The 15941-nt window shown below is 36.3% G+C and overlaps 1 protein-coding gene and 2 pseudogenes across 2 annotated transcripts in view; 2 read left to right on the forward strand and 1 right to left on the reverse strand.

The window, feature by feature from the left end:
- The window catches only part of RNF169 (ring finger protein 169), a 94026-nt gene that overhangs the window by 30088 nt on the left and 47997 nt on the right, over positions 1 to 15941 (forward strand). The gene's annotated exons all lie outside the window — the stretch shown is intronic.
- LOC103019096 (28S ribosomal protein S31, mitochondrial-like) lies at positions 7589 to 9094 on the reverse strand (annotated as a pseudogene).
- Positions 12256 to 15118, forward strand: LOC103019369 (glyoxalase domain-containing protein 4-like; annotated as a pseudogene).

Consider the following 15941-nt stretch of genomic DNA (forward strand, 5'->3'; position numbering starts at 1 on the left):
CATTATGCCATTCATTTTCTTAAAGTTAACTGAAATGATGACATTAAAGAATGCTTAGTGGGAGTTTTGATTTACTAGGGATTTTTAAAATTTATAATGCAGAGCCTGTCTTTCTGTACCCTACCTTACACTGGTCTAGTTAGATTCTGTAGCTATAATGGAAGTAGAGTAAACCTTAACTCAGAACCCCTTTTAAGCTGTCCTTTCAAAGATGAAAATGTAGCTCACGCGGCCTATCACACACCTGCTGCAATAACGCCACCAAGAGAGGTGTTCTTGGCATTTAAGTGTTAGAGAAAAGCTAACATTTAAGCTTTAATAATAATAGTTTGTCTTATTTTTCTTGATCTTGCAAGGTTCTTCTAATTACATGTAGCTGGTATTATCTTTTACTGCTTTCACTCTCTTAAGTACTCCAGAAGAACTGTAACTTAGACTGGTAAGGGTAGTGGAATAATTTTCTAGTTAGAGAACGTTTACCATTGGGAAAGCTTTTAGCTGTGTCCACATCATCTTATTTTTGATGTTCTCAAGCTAATAGTCTGGGAATCACTTGGAAAATTAAGACTTCAGAAAGACTGGTAATAAGAAGTATGTTATAAGATTTGAATCATCCTTCCCCAGCCCTCTCCCTGAACCACCATCCCTTACCCAAGTTCATAAATGATTAGATAATCATTCTACATGTAGAAATTTAATGTTTTATAAAGGCAAATAATCTACTTAATCTGAATCAGACATCATCATAAAACAGAGGCAAGACAATAACATTATGGTGGCATTTTAGACTGAATGAAAAAAAATCAGTATTTAATAAGGTCATGTTAAAAAGAAAAGATAAAAAGCTGTGCTTAATTACTGTATATTCTCTGATCTTTTCTTTTAAATGAGAGTGTCAAATGTTGACTTGGGTCCTCATGCTCCTTTTGTATCGGTGTTGTGAGTTTTTTTGTTTTTCGTTTTAAATCAGTTACAAAGCTTTTTTCCACATAGAAACAAATTATTCTCAGGGGCTACATCAAAAGAACCACAAATTTCTCTTAAATAAAATTCCAGAATATGCAGATATTTAGTTTTAATATAACTTTTCAGAAACTTGGAGAATATGGAAATTTTGAAGCTGTCAGCTTGAAGATAATGAGAAAACAGGGACTTGGAGGTAGAAAAAGGAGGTAAAGCAGAAGGCATAGTGAGTGTAGAGATTTTTTATAAGCCTTGGGAGAGAGAAGGATACCTTGGGGAACTGTTCTTTCATTCCTGTTAAGAAGGAAGGACAGGAAAATGGCTTTAAAAGTGACTGATAGCATAATGCTGTTGAGTGAAGCTAGGACAATCTCATTCTGCATAAACTGGATTGGGTTTGAAAAACACTCACCTGTGTCATTTGTGTTAAATAAACGTTAAATAGGTTTCCCCCCACCCATACTCCAAGTACCCAGGTTTATCCTACACTCATTGTATAACCTGGAAAATGGAAATCCCAAGTCATAAAATCAAAAGGCACTAATATGGCATACCCATATAATGGAATACTATTCAGCAATAAGAAGGAATGAACCACTGATACATGCTACCAGATGGATGAGCCTCAAAAAGATGCTCAGTGAAAGAAACCAGATAAAAGAGACCACATATTGTATGTTTCCATTTATAGAAAATGTCTAGGAATAGACAGAAGTATAGAGACAGACAGTAGATTAATGGTTGATTGAGAAGGGGTGAGAATGGGGATTAACAGTAAATGGTCATGAGTGATTTTATTACAACGATGAAGATTTCTAAAACTGATTTATGGTGTGTTCCACAACCTGGTAAATGTACTAAAAATCATCGAATTATATACTTGAAATGGATGAATTATATAATATGTAAAAATATGCCTCAATAAAGTAAAAAAAATTAAGGCACTAGACATTTGGATGGAGAACTTGATAAACAAGATGTCTCTTAGAATGCATATTTTCTGAAACAAAACAAATATATAATTATCTAGATGAATCCCTGGGGGAGGGTGATGTTTAAAAGTTTCTACTGAGCAAGCGATGGAAATTAATTCTATACAACTCATCATTACTAATTTGATGTGTAATACACTTTTTATTTAGTATACTTTATTATTTTGTTTAAATGACAGTAAAAACCTTTATAAGGGCTATAAAAAGTTAACAGGAAATTTTATTACCCTAATTCTAGTTCTTTTAAAAGATGTTTGCTTATTAATCATAGATCCCTCTACCCATGGTGTAGTGTTATGCTTACTGAGGTTACTATGTTTCTAAATTTTATGATTCTATAAATAGGTTTATATTTCTAAATATGTTTAATATTTTCTTCCTGCCATGTGTTGTAGTTAATTTTGTCTTTTTTATGCAGAAATATGCAGAGCAAAATGTGAAAGTTCTCCTTTTTCTTATTTTCTACTTTCTTCCCCAGAGATAACTAGTGTCAACAGTTTAGTGCATATCCTAGATCCTTTATATATTTACACACATACACACACACATATGTTTTAGTCTTTTTTAGTATAAATAAGATCATGATGTATATTCATTTATTCATCATATATTTATTATGTCCTTACTGTGTGCCAGGTACTAGGAATATGATGCTGAAGAAGACACCCAAGGTTCTTGACCTCAGGGAGATTTCATTCCAGTGGGGAAGATGTATAGTAAATAAGCAAAAAAAATTTAATATATATTAATAAAGCAGGGTAAGGAGAGTTAGAGGGGAGTGGAAGGGAAACTTGAGACACAAAAAGACTGTTTTCGATACAGTGATCAGGGAAAGTCTCAGAGAAGGCAACATTTGAGTTGCTACCTGAAAGAGATGAGGGAGCAAGCCAAGTAAACTTCATGAGGAAAGAGCATTCCCAGCAAAGAGAACAGCAAATGCAAAGGCCCTGCGACGGAAACAAGTTTGGATTGTTTAAGGAACACTGTGGCTCTAACTGAGTGTACAAGTTGTGGAAGGGTGGAAGGGTGGTATGGGGATTTGGTAAGATGTGAGTTGGGAGAGATAGAGGGCCAGATCAAAGAAGGCCTAGTTGCTTGGTAAGGACCCTAAATTTATTTTAGGGTCCTTACCTTGGGAGAGAGAAGGATACCTTGGGAGATAATCATTCTACATGTAGAAATTTAATGTTTTATAAACATTAAAGGAAGCCAGTAACATGATCTGAATTATACTTTTAAAAGGTCTCTGGTTGTTGTGTGGGGAATAAACTGTAATGGGTCTAAGAATGAGGAATTGGATTTACTGTGAATAGTAGAGACCGCAAAATAGTGACTCAAATAAATTAGGAGTTTTACTTTTCTCCAGTAACAAAAAGCTGGAGGTAAGCTGTCCAGGGCTGATTATGGCAGCTCTAGGACATCAGGGGTTCAGGCTCCTTTTGTTTTTCTGTTTAGACATCTTCAAGTGTGCCTGTCTCCTTGTGATGTGGATCAACCATCGTTGATCCTTCTGTAGAATCCCATCTAGACAGAAGGTAAGGCGGAAGGGCATATGTCAGCTGAATTGGGTCTTTTAAAGAGCCTTCTCCAAAGCCGCACCCAGTGACTTCACCTGTATTTTGTAGTTTAGTGTCACAGACTCCCTCTAGCTGCCAGGAAAGCTGGGAAGCATAGTGTTTTAGCTGGGTACATTAACTTCCTAAGTAAAATTAGGGTTCTTTTATTTATTTATTTTTATAAATTTGTTTATTTATTGTTATTTTTGGCTGCGTTGGGTCTTTGTTGCTGCATGGGCTTTCTCTAGTTGCGGCACATGTGGGCTACTCTTCGTTGCGGTGCACAAACTTTTCATTGCGGTGGCTTCTCTTGTTGTGGAGCATGGGCTCTAGGCACGTGGGCTTCAGCAGTTGTGGCATGCAGGCTCAGCAGTTGTGGCTCACGGGCCCTAGAGCGCAGGCTCAGTAGTTGTGGTGCACGGGCTTAGTTGCTCCGTGGCATGTGGGATCTTCCTGGACCAGCGATCGAACCCGTGTCCCCTGCATTGGTAGGCAGATTCTTAACCGCTGCACCACCAGGGAAATCCCTAGGGTTGTTTTAGTAAGAAATGAAAGAATGAATACTGGGTAGGCAGCTAGCTGTCTCTGCCTCATGGGACAAGAATGGAAATAAGACCAATTAGAATAATTTTGGAGTAAGCAATGGGTTGGGTTTAACGAGGGTTAGGATTTTACCAAAAGTATGACAGAGGGAATGATGCAGTGGACTTGAAGGTGTATACAAGGAAGTTGTTGTAGTTTTGGACCATGGTTATTTTAAGGAGGTTGTTTGAGGAAGGAATTGAGGACATGATGGACAATGAGAGTGGTAGAGTCAGTGGACTGGAAGTTTTGATGGTGCTAAAGAATTATAAAAGTAGGGTGACTAGCATATAAGTGAAGTTGGAAACCTAGAAGTCGTGGTCTAAATGTGAGAGGGTTAAATGTGAGACTGGGAGGTGGTTTAGTTATTGAACATGACAGAGTTTAGGGTATGATTATGGGAGGAGGTAACTGAAGTAGGATGGAAGAAAAGATTTATCTAGAAGGAAGTGAAGAAACTGAGAGAATATACTGATACTGAAATCTTCAGGAATATCACTGGAGTAGCTGGGCAGAAACTTAAGTGCTAAGGTTTTCTGTGAATAAGGGGAGTTGACAGGTAACTACCTCAAAGAGGGGTTGTGGGTATTACAGTCTGATGGTAAATACTTCAAAGAAGCTAGGAATTTTGAGGAATAATATGATCTATTCTGTAGCCAGTTTTTTTTTTTTCCTCTAACAATATGTGTTTTTTTTGTGGAGGGGCAGCAGGTGCTTTCATATAGGTACTTTTTTCATACTGAATGGTATTTCATAGTGTGGGTGAGGCATAATTCATTTAACCATCGATCATTTAAATTGTTTTCCATTTCCCCCAGTTTTGAAGAGATGTTGCACTAAACATACATGAACATATCTGAGCAAATACTGCCTTTAAGTTAGATTCCTGGAAGTGAAAGTGCAGGTCAGATTGTATATACATTTTGTATTTTGGTGGATATTCAAAAGACTTTTTTCAACTTAACTCTCTCACCAACAGTAAAAGAGAGTCCCTTTTCTTTAAATCCTTGCTAAGCCTTTATCATTATTTTTAATATTTTGCTATCTGCTGAATAAAATATCTCATTGTTTTAATTTACATTGCCCTGGTTACTAGAGAGAAGGAGCATCTTGTGCTTACTGGCCATTTACAGGTTTTCTATGAACTGCTTTCTTATAACCTTTAGGTGTGAAAACTAGTTCCATCTTTTGGATATTTGTGATCTTGATTGCTAATGGCATGCTATTTTTTCTGTGCTTTTATAGATGTATTCTATTAAAAAGAAGTTTTCTGACATTTTATGGTGTTTTAAGTAGAAGGAGAAAATTAGCATGTGCTCAGTCCTCCATCTTGTTACATTGATTGGGGAAAGAATTTTGTTGTATTCATTCTTGAATATTTATATTCTTATTATATTCTCTTTTTTTTAATTTAATTTTATTTATTTTTTTATACAGCAGGTCCTTATTAGTCATCAGTTTTATAAACATCAGTGTATACATGTCAATCCCAATCGCCCATCTTGTTATATTCTTGTCTGCAGTAAATATATGTTGAAATGAAAAAATAAGTTTTATGGAGAAATTATTTCAATATTGATCTCTTTATGGTTCTAATCTATATAAGATTGACTGTTAGTCATTTTGTGTTTTGAAATAATTGATTCATCCCTATAAATTCTATATATTGGTTGCATTAAGCTTATTATTTACACCATTATTCCTTCTGCTTATACAGTTCGTTAGGTGCTTAACTTTGACCACATGGTTAAATAATAGTTGCTTTATATTAGATTTTGGAAACATATAATCCAGCATGCCCTTGTTTGTCTTCTTTGAATCATTAGACTCTGAAAGGTTAAAGTTAGGGGAAAAAAAACCAGCCTTTGCTTCTAGACTGCTTATCTCCCTTGTTTCTGTAGTGGGAAAGATGAACTACTTTTGATAATTCTGCGGATCACATGAGTGGTTTAGGCTTTCTCTGAATTGGTTTCCTGACCTATCCATTTTCTTTTTTCTCCCTCACCACTGGTTCGTTTTTGAGGAGTATTTTCTCCCCATTGCTGGCTGAATTATTCAAGTAGTAAGCATGCAGTTCTAGTCCTTAGCCAGAGCACAGAGTAATCAGATATGGTCAATGGGTTACTGAAGTGAGTAATGACTCTATAAGGCAGACATTAACTTTTCTGAAGGAGTTTTTTAAAGGTAAGTAAACTTTTAGGGCCTAATTATCTTTGAAATAATATATCTTTAAAGTTCCTTTTATTATTTTTCTGCCATAAACTGTAAAATATAATGTACTTTATTAAAGCTCGAACATTTCACTTAAATCTGTTTGGCTGTACAGTGCATCATGAGCTGAATTTTGAGCTGGCCTTTCCCTTATTTTTTTAATTTACTTATTTTAAAGGAAGCTTGTATTTATTAAAATATGTTCTGTTGTACCATGGAAGCAGCAGGTTGTTTGCTTATTTAAAAAATTTTTCTCCTATTAGACTGTAAAATCTTTCAAGATGGATCTGTTTGTTTAGTCTCTTTAACTCTCCACCACTTCTAATATAATATCTTGCACTTATATATTTATTACATACAGATTGAATTGTTGATCATCCAGTTTCAAAGCCCCTTCTTTTAAGAGAAATGACTTGTGTAAGGATATACAGCTGGTTCATGATAGAACTAGATGTATTTTAAGATTTCTAGAGTTCTTTTTACTACATTATTTTCTATTCTTCTTCCTCTGAAATGTTAATATGTAATCTTTGAGGAAATGCATACTTGGGTATGTGCTGATGTGCATCTTTCTAGAATAAGAAATAAATACAGAATCTCATAGTACATCTTTAAGAGCAGGTAAGCTGTATGGTACTAAGAAGGAAAAACTCTCAAAAGAATGTTTTAATTTTGACTGCACGAGGGAACAACTGTTTAGTTTATAGGATGTTCAAAATCTGAAAATGTTAACGTGGTTGTTTTTTGCTATTTACAACTACCCAGACAAGGAGAAACAACTTATCAAGTTATATGCTTTTCAAAGAAAACAACACATTTGGGAAATTCAAAGCATGATCAAATTTAATTAGAATTGCAGGTTATTCATGTTATATCTGTAATGCCCTGTTTTTCCTTGTCTCTTTCATTTATGAGAGGAGACGATCAATAGTTATAAGGTTACTACATTAGTATAATATTTTATATGGTTTAGAGACTAGTTTAAATAAAATCATTTCAGTGCTACTTGAAAGCCAAATGAAAGAATTTTCTAGAAACAGGCACAACTCTTCTGTCCCTAGTACAAAATAAAACATTTTTTTCAAGTATCTGATTAGTGAAGCTTATAGTAAATTTAAACAGCTTTATTTTTTCTTATTTATAAAAGTAAGCAGAATTATAAAATTCTGTGAATTGTAAAAAGAAAAAAAAATTATAAGATTTAAAGGAGAAAGGGAAAATTACCAGTAATTCTGCCACCTAATAACCGTATTTAAATGTTTATCATATTTTTTTCTAGTCAAATTATTTTATTTGGTTATAATACCAATCTCCAATAGCTTGAAATAAAAATTTCCAGTTGAACTGTATGCCACTCTCTTTTAGAACGTCCTGTTTTTCGTTAAAATAATTTCTAAACCACTCTACGTGTTCGACCTTCTGCTTAACACTCAGATATGGGTTTTTGGAAAGGCCAGGTCACCAGCTCCGTGAAGTGGCGAGTTGATCCTTGTTTTGGAAAATCCTCCAGGTATTTATCCAGAAATATATGTTCATGAAATTCTGAACCCTTATCATCAAAACCTGCTTCATTGTTAATTGGGACTCCCACAGGTTCTCCTCTTTTGTCCATTGGCTCATCTCTTCGGAATCGTTCTGAAAGGACTGTTCATTGACTGCGCTAACTGCTTCGCAAATTCCACAATCCAAAGTGAAGGTGCTGTCTCTGTGTGTCAGGTGCCTCTTTAGTAACTGCCTTAAGCCCAAAAATATTAAGCCTCTTGCCTTTGAATATATTTTTCCTAAAACTTGTTCTAAGCTCAGTGGTCTTAAGATCAGGTTGAAGTTCCTGACCAACATCATCATCAGCTCCTTCATCAAACTGCATCTGATTCACTAGTCTTGTACTAACTCTAGCTGGGGCAGGCAGATCTGGCAACTTTCGTAGCTGATGTGATGTTACTGAAACTAATTTTAGGTCTTTCGCCCTCTTTCTGTGCCCTTGAGTCTTCCTTGTGCTGCTGGAGCAGCTCTGACTTGGTCGTCTGCTTGTCAAAAGGGAGAGTCTGCAACAGCAGATGCAGCCACCACCAACTCAGGACTCAGGGACTCACTTCTCTTTTGGGGGCATCTTCTGGAGCTTTTTGAAGTCTGCTAGTTGTAGCCTCCACACTTTTAAGTTGTCTTCTGTTGGGCAGCTTTGTTGTTTGTACATTTACTGTGCTTTCAACTTTTCATGCCCTTGATAATATTTATCAAGTCTTTTTTCTTATTCTTCTTTACACTGTCTTGGCTGTCTGTCTCCTTGGAATCTCATGCATTGGAGCCAAATCTTATCTTTCTTGCTGTAGATCATGCTGTTAGTACCAAAATATCTTTGGATATTATTTTTTTTGTTCTGACTGTTATATTCAGAGAAGGAAATAACACAAATCGCAGCTACCAATTCCTCTGGGCCTCCAGAGCACAAAGGGAGGTGGGAAAGGGGGCAAAGGGGTAGGGTCCCCCAAACACTTGGAAACATTGTGAAGAAACAAGCTGAAGTGGGACTACAATGGGGGTAGTACATCCTCTGCCAAACATGCCCCACCCCCATTACACTTAGTGAATAAGTCAGACAGAGACCAATACTGTATGATTTCACTCATATGTGGAATCTAAAAAACAAAACAAATGAACAGACATAACAAAACAGAAACAGTTATAGATACAGAGAACAAACAGGTGATTGCCAGAGGGGAGAGGGGAGGAAAGAAATAGGTGAGGGAGCTTAAGAGGTACAGACTTACAGTTGCAGAACAAATGAGTCATGAGTATGAAATGTACAGTGTGGGGAAATATAGTCAATTACTATGTAATATCATTGTATTGTGACAGATCATAACTAGATTTATCATGGTGATCCTTTTGAGTACAGAAGTATTGAATCACTATGTTGTGTAACAGGACCTAACATAGTGTTGTAGGTCAGTTGTACTTCAAGAACAAACAAGCAAACTTACAGAAAAAGAGATCAGATTTGTGGTTACCAGAGGCAGGAGGTGGTGGGAAAGGGAATTGGATGATGACAGTCAAAAGGTATAAAGTTCCAAGTTATAAGATAAATAAGTACCAAGGAGATAAGGTACAACATGATAAATATAATTAACACTGCTGTATATGAAAGTTAAGAGAGGGACTTCCCTGGTCGCGCAGTGATTAAGAATCTGCCTGCTAATGCAGGGGACACGGGTTTGAGCCCTGGTCCAGGAAGATCCCACATGCCACGGAGCAACTAAGTCCATGTGCCACAACTACTGAGCCTGTGCTCTAGAGCCCACGAGCCACAACTACTGAAGACCACGTGCCTAGAGCCCGTGCTCCACACAGGAGAAGCCATGACAATGGGAAGACTGTGCAACAAAGAGTAGCCCCTACTCACTGCAACTAGAAAAAGCCCGCATGCAGCAACGAAGACCCAATGCCCCCCAAAATAAATAAATTAATTAATTTTTTTAAAAAAAGAAGAAAGTTAAGAGTAAATCCTGAGTTCTCATCACAAGGAAAAAAATTTTTCTTCTTTAATGTTGTATCTGTATGAGATGATGGATGTTCTCTACACTTACTGTGGTCATCATTTCATGAAGTATGTAAGTCAAATCATTATGCTACACTTTGAACTTGTACAGTGCTGTCAATTGAGATACAGTGTCAATTGTATGTCAATAAAACTGGAAGGAAAAATGTTTATCATAAACTTAAGCTTAAGACTTTTTACAAAATAGATTTAGGATCACACTTTACATGCCATTTTTACTGACCGTTTTATTTAACATATCATATGAAGCTTTCCATATCAGTGTATTTCGATCCATGCCAACATTTTTAATGGCGATATAAAATAACAGAAAATATCATTGTGATATATTACATGCGTGCCAATATTTTACTTAAAGCCAAACCATTCAAGAATCAGAAATCACTTTTAAAAATATGATATTTAAAAACGATTCCACAAGATAATTTTTAAATTTCCCATCTCTATCCAAATCTGTGTAAAAATTCACTGGTAATCTGCTTTGAGTAAAATTACAAGCTTGGTTTTATTTTTCTGGATTCAAATGAGAGTTTAAAACCTCCTTTTGCTGTTTACATCTGAGAATCAACTTTTTGTTTGTTTATCTCAAACTTTTAAAAAAATTGCAGGTGCTCAGTAAATCACAATACAAATGATGTGGCTATTTTGCCCTTAGCTGAGAGGCAGTTTATTAAAGTGCTAAAGAGCCATCTGTCTAAGTTCAAATCCTGACTCTCCATGTGAATTTGGGCAAGTTAGTTCATCTCTCCACTTCTTAGTTTCCTGGTCTGTAAAATGGACCCCATAGTACCTAGCTTATAGGGTTATTGTGAAATAGTGCCTGGCACATAGTAATCCATATATAAGAATTATTATTATTCTTTAAAATTTGGAATTTAAAAAAATCTAGCACAAAGTAACCCCCCTCCATTATTGCCATTTTTTAATTTGTTCATTTGAGTGAGAAGTGGCTGACTGTCAAAAAGTCATGGTTGGAGGCTGGAAAGTTAGTGGTATGAACCATAAACGATTCCCAGTTTTCTTTAACTTTGGACAGTGAAGACCTGTCTTTGCCTTTTCATAATCAATGACTTAGAGCTCTTACTTTATACTTCTTGTGAGTGCACGCCCCTTCCTTTAGCCTTTTAGCTTGGCAACTAAACATATGACTTAGTATCTGCTGGTTCCATTTATGTATAAACTTTAACACTTAAAATTAATTTTATATGCATTTCTGTAGAGCACATGTAATAATTTAAAACCTACATTGAAGTAATTTAAAACACTTTATTACATAAAGGAGAAAATTTGTAAAATGTTATATTGGCATAAATATTTAAATATACTTTATTCTAAACATAACATTTAAATTGAAAGGTGTTTAAGAATTTAAAGTGAAGAGAGCATAGTGTCATCAGTGTGATTTTGTTAAAATTAGGTAAGAATCATAAGAGCAAATAGTTGCTTTGGTGCAATTTATGTGATTGTTCAAGTAGAAGTCATGGCTTTTGCCTTGTATGCAAGATTTGCTATGATTTCTTGATTCTGTGAGATGGAAGCGTCAAGTAGTCCTTACTTACCCCAAACACTTTCTTTTTGTGGGTAGCATCAGCAATAGTCACCAATTAGACCCTGTATAAGTGGCAACTGTTAGTATCAAATGAGAGCCTAGGAACCAGATGGAAGATGCAAAGCATTGATCACTATAGATACCAAAGTAAATTGAAATGTTCTGACATTAATTTGAATATCTAACAAGTTCATCATGGTCTGGAGCAGTGTTTCTGAAGCAGTGGTCCCCAACTTTATCAGCTTATAATATATACTCTTTTCATAACCCCCTTAACAATTTAAAATATTGTTAATGTCTTCTATTAAAGAATAAGCCCTAGATAAGCAACAAAAATGTATTCAACCTATTTATTGAGGTATTTAGTGGGTAGAACCTTATGGACTATAAGTATATGATTTGTTAGATTGTTAAAAATATATTGAAAATTACAGATTTCCATCACTACCTTTGTGAATCCTCTTAAGGGTCTGGGGTCCCAATTTGAGAACCTTTGGCCCAGAGATAACTAGAAAATGTAAGAAATGAGTTATATATGTATAACTCATATAATTTACTATATGTTTTTATATATAATCATATTTTATAGGAAAAATCTGTTAGTTGTGTGTTAGGGGAAAGATTAAGGAAACACCATGAAGCTAGAAGGTCCTACAACTCTCACAAATTATTTCTGTAGTCTACTATCATAGGATGGTGGACCATTTTACCAATTTAGATATGAAAATGAGAAAATTATGGATGCATGAGCCTCTAATCTTTAAAGTGCCATTGGGATTACAGTGCTGGTGTCATCTGTGGGTAGTGCGGCGCTGTACGCGTGAGGGGTGGGTAGTGTAGGTGTTCATGGCGACTCTCAGGGCTCTGCACTTCGTGTTCCAAGTGGGAAACCGCTTCCAGATGGTATGTTTCTATTGTGATGTCCTGGGAATGAAGGCCTTATGATGGGAAATGGAGTAAATCAGTGATAGAATTTGGACCTGAGGATGATCATTTTGTTGCAGAACTGACTTAACAGTTATGGCATCGGAGACTGTAGCTTGGCAATGACTTCATGGGTACCACGCTTGCTTCTAGCCAGGCTGTCTGCAAAGCCAGGAAGCTGGAGTGGCCACTCAATGAAGTTGCAGTAGGTGTTTTTGAAACCAAAGCCCCCAGAGGATATAAGTTCTATTTGCAGAACCGCAGTCCACCTCAGTCAGATCCTGTATTAAAAGTAACTCTAGCAGTTTCTGATCTTCAGAAGTCCTTGAACTACTGGTCTAATCTGCTGGGAATGAAAATTTATGAAAAAGATGAAAAGAAGCAGAGAGTTTTGCTGGGCTATGCTGATAACCAGTGTAAGCTGGAGCTACAGGGCATCCAGGGGGCAGTTGATCATGCAGCAGCTTTTGGATGAATTGCCTTTTCTTGCCCCCAGAAAGAGTTGTCAGACTTAGAAGACTTGATAAAAAGGGAGAACCAGAAGATTCTGACTCTCCTCGTGAGTCTGGACACTCCAGGGAAAGCAACAGTGCAAGTGATCATTCTGACTGACCCTGATGGACATGAAATTTGCTTTGTGGGGGATGAAGCATTTTGAGAACGCTCGAAGATGGATCCAGACGGAAGCAAATTATTGGCTGATGCAATGGCAGAAGTTAAAAGAGATGAATGGTTTGCTCCACAAAATAAACCAAAGGCTTCAGGTTAACTGAAGACATCACGTGGAACAAGCATTAGTGATTCCTGTCGAACACCTGTGAGGCCTGATGTGTGATAAATGCTCTCACAACTTGATGGTTTCCTATACAGGCAAAGAGGCTGGGGTGGTGAAGATTTGTGTATTTTAACCTTTGAGAGCTCTGATATATTTTAGAGAGAAAATCCTATCATTATCAGTCCATTTAGAGGAGAACTCTTGCTGTCATCTGCGCCGTCACTGCAAGGCCACATTCTGTGTGTGACTGTGTTAGGTTAGTAATAAATTCTTCTCCAGCCTGGGACAGCTATATGGAACATTATCTTTGGTTGGGGATGGAGGGAATTTTGATAAGCATGTAGATTTAATGAGAACAATTAAATCCAAATTTAAAAAAAAATGCCATTGAGCAGCACTCTTCCCACCAGCCCTGTGTTCATAGCACTGTCGGGTTGGTTACCTTTGTTGTGGAATTGAGAGAAGCTCTCCAAAGCATGGGGACTGGTAGAGTCACCAAAATAGGTATGGTTTGTATTGTAGAGAATATTTGTTGGAAGACCTTTTAAAAATTGATTAGTCCAATCACATCTTTCATTTCAATCACATTCTTACAGAATATAAGCACCATGCAAACAACTTTGTCATTTTTGATCAGGGCTGTATCCTCAGCACTAAAAGCAATGCCTAACACATAGACTCTAGTGCTCTGTAAATATTTGTGGAATTAAACTTATTGAATACAGGTCCTATGTCCAGAACTAAAGTGGGAGGGGGGAAAATCAAGGATGAATAGCATGGTTCCAGGTTGAAAGAAGCTCATAGTGTCTGAGGGAAGGGAAATTTGAAAACAAGCAATTGGACACAAGCAATTTGTGTTAAAAATCCATGATAGAAAGAAGTATGTTCTGGATATTATGAAATGTATTTTAAAATATTTCATTTGAAACAGTGTGGTGTATATGTGTTTTACTTTAAACTCTAAGGATGGCTAGTTAACATTGAAGTACTAATAGGGAATACATACTCTGGAGTAGTTACTTAGCGTTTGAGAGACTATAATCAGAACTTTCTCTGCATAGCCTCCTATAAGCCCTTCAATTATTTCTATAATCACCCAGCATCTGAGGTTTTTTAACTTGCATAATGGATGTTATAAATGATTTCTAAATTTTTAACTTGTGTAATATTTAAACAAATATAAAAAAAGAACAAGAAAATGAACAATAAAACCCCTGTATACCCATCACTCAGATTCTACAATTATGAAGATAAATAATTTTTCGTGGTGAAATGAGTATTATTCAAGACGTATGGATTAGCTACAAATATTCTATAGGCATCTCCACCCTTGCATGAACAGGATTTAAGAATCTAGTGAGCTCAACAGTCTATTCCTTTGACGGCGCCTTGCCCTATGGCTAGGAATTCTGTTTGCCCCTGTGTTTGTTTAGCTGTTAGACATTCAACTACCTGATTCTAATCAGAAGATTAGTTGAAGCCTTCTACTAGGATATTGCCTTGAGTAAATCTGTCATACAGATTGTTTATTGTAGTATCTAAAAGGATAGAAAGCTAGCTGGAACTTCATGATACTTATATAACAGGTTGTACTGTAAAATATATATGGCATAAAATTTTCCATTTTAACCGCTTTAAGTGTACAATTCAGCGGCCTTAAGTACATTCACAGTATTGTGCAATCATCACTGCTTTCTTTTTCCGAAATATTTTGATCACTCCAAACAGAAACTGTGTACCCATTAATATCTCCCCATTCTACCATCACCCCAGGCCCTAGTAACCTCTAACCTTCTTTCTACAAATTTGCCTATTCTAGATATGTAAGTGGAATCATATCATATTTGTCCTTTTGTGACCTGGCTTATTTCACTCAGCATAATGTTTTCAAGGTTCATTCACATTGTAACATGTTTTAGTACTACATTCCTTTTTTTGGCTGGATATCCCATTGTATGCATATATCACATTTTGTTGATCCTTTCATCTCCTTCCCACTTTTTGGCTCTTGTGAATAATGCTGCAATAAACATTGGAATACAAGTATCTGTTTGACTCCTGGTTTTATTTTGGGTATATAATTAGGAGTGGAATTGCCGGGTCATGGGAATAACTGAATGTTAAATTTTTTGAGAAATCATCATACTGTTTTCTACAGCAGCTGTACCATTTTACATTCCTACTAGCAATGTATGAGGGCTCCAATTACTCCATGTTCTTGTTAGCACTTGTTACTTTCTGATTTAAAAAAAAATAATCATTCTAGTGGGTATCTCATTAGGTTTTGATTTGCATTTCCCTAATGAATAATGATGTTGAGCCTTTTTTCATGTGCTTATTGACCATTTTATATCTCTTCTTTGGAAATGTCTATTCAAGTCTTTTGCTTAGTTTTTTGTTTTTTTAAAATTTTTATTTATTTATTTTTATTTATTTTTGGCTGTGTTGGATCTTCGTTTCTGTGCGAGGGCTTTCTCTAGTTGTGGCGAGCGGGAACCGCTCTTCATCACGGTGCGCGGGCCTCTCACTATCGCGGCCTCTCTTGTTCTGGAGCACAAGCTCCAGACGCGCAGGCTCAGTGGTTGTGGCTCATGGGCCTAGTTGCTCCGCGGCATGTGGGATCTTCCCAGACCAGGGCTCGAACCTGTGTCCCCTGCATTGGCAGGCAGATTCTCAACCACTGCACCACCAGGGAAGCCCCAATCAACCTTTTAATTAACTTTTAATTTTGACAGTCATCTTTTCACTTTTCAAGAGCTCTTTATTGTTTTATCTTTATAGCAACTTTGCTTTGCTTGGTTGCAACATCTTCTCAAAGCTAAGATTTTCTCCT

The sequence above is a fragment of the Balaenoptera acutorostrata genome, chromosome 9 (genome assembly GCF_949987535.1).
Source record: "Balaenoptera acutorostrata chromosome 9, mBalAcu1.1, whole genome shotgun sequence".
NCBI lineage: Eukaryota > Metazoa > Chordata > Mammalia > Artiodactyla > Balaenopteridae > Balaenoptera > Balaenoptera acutorostrata.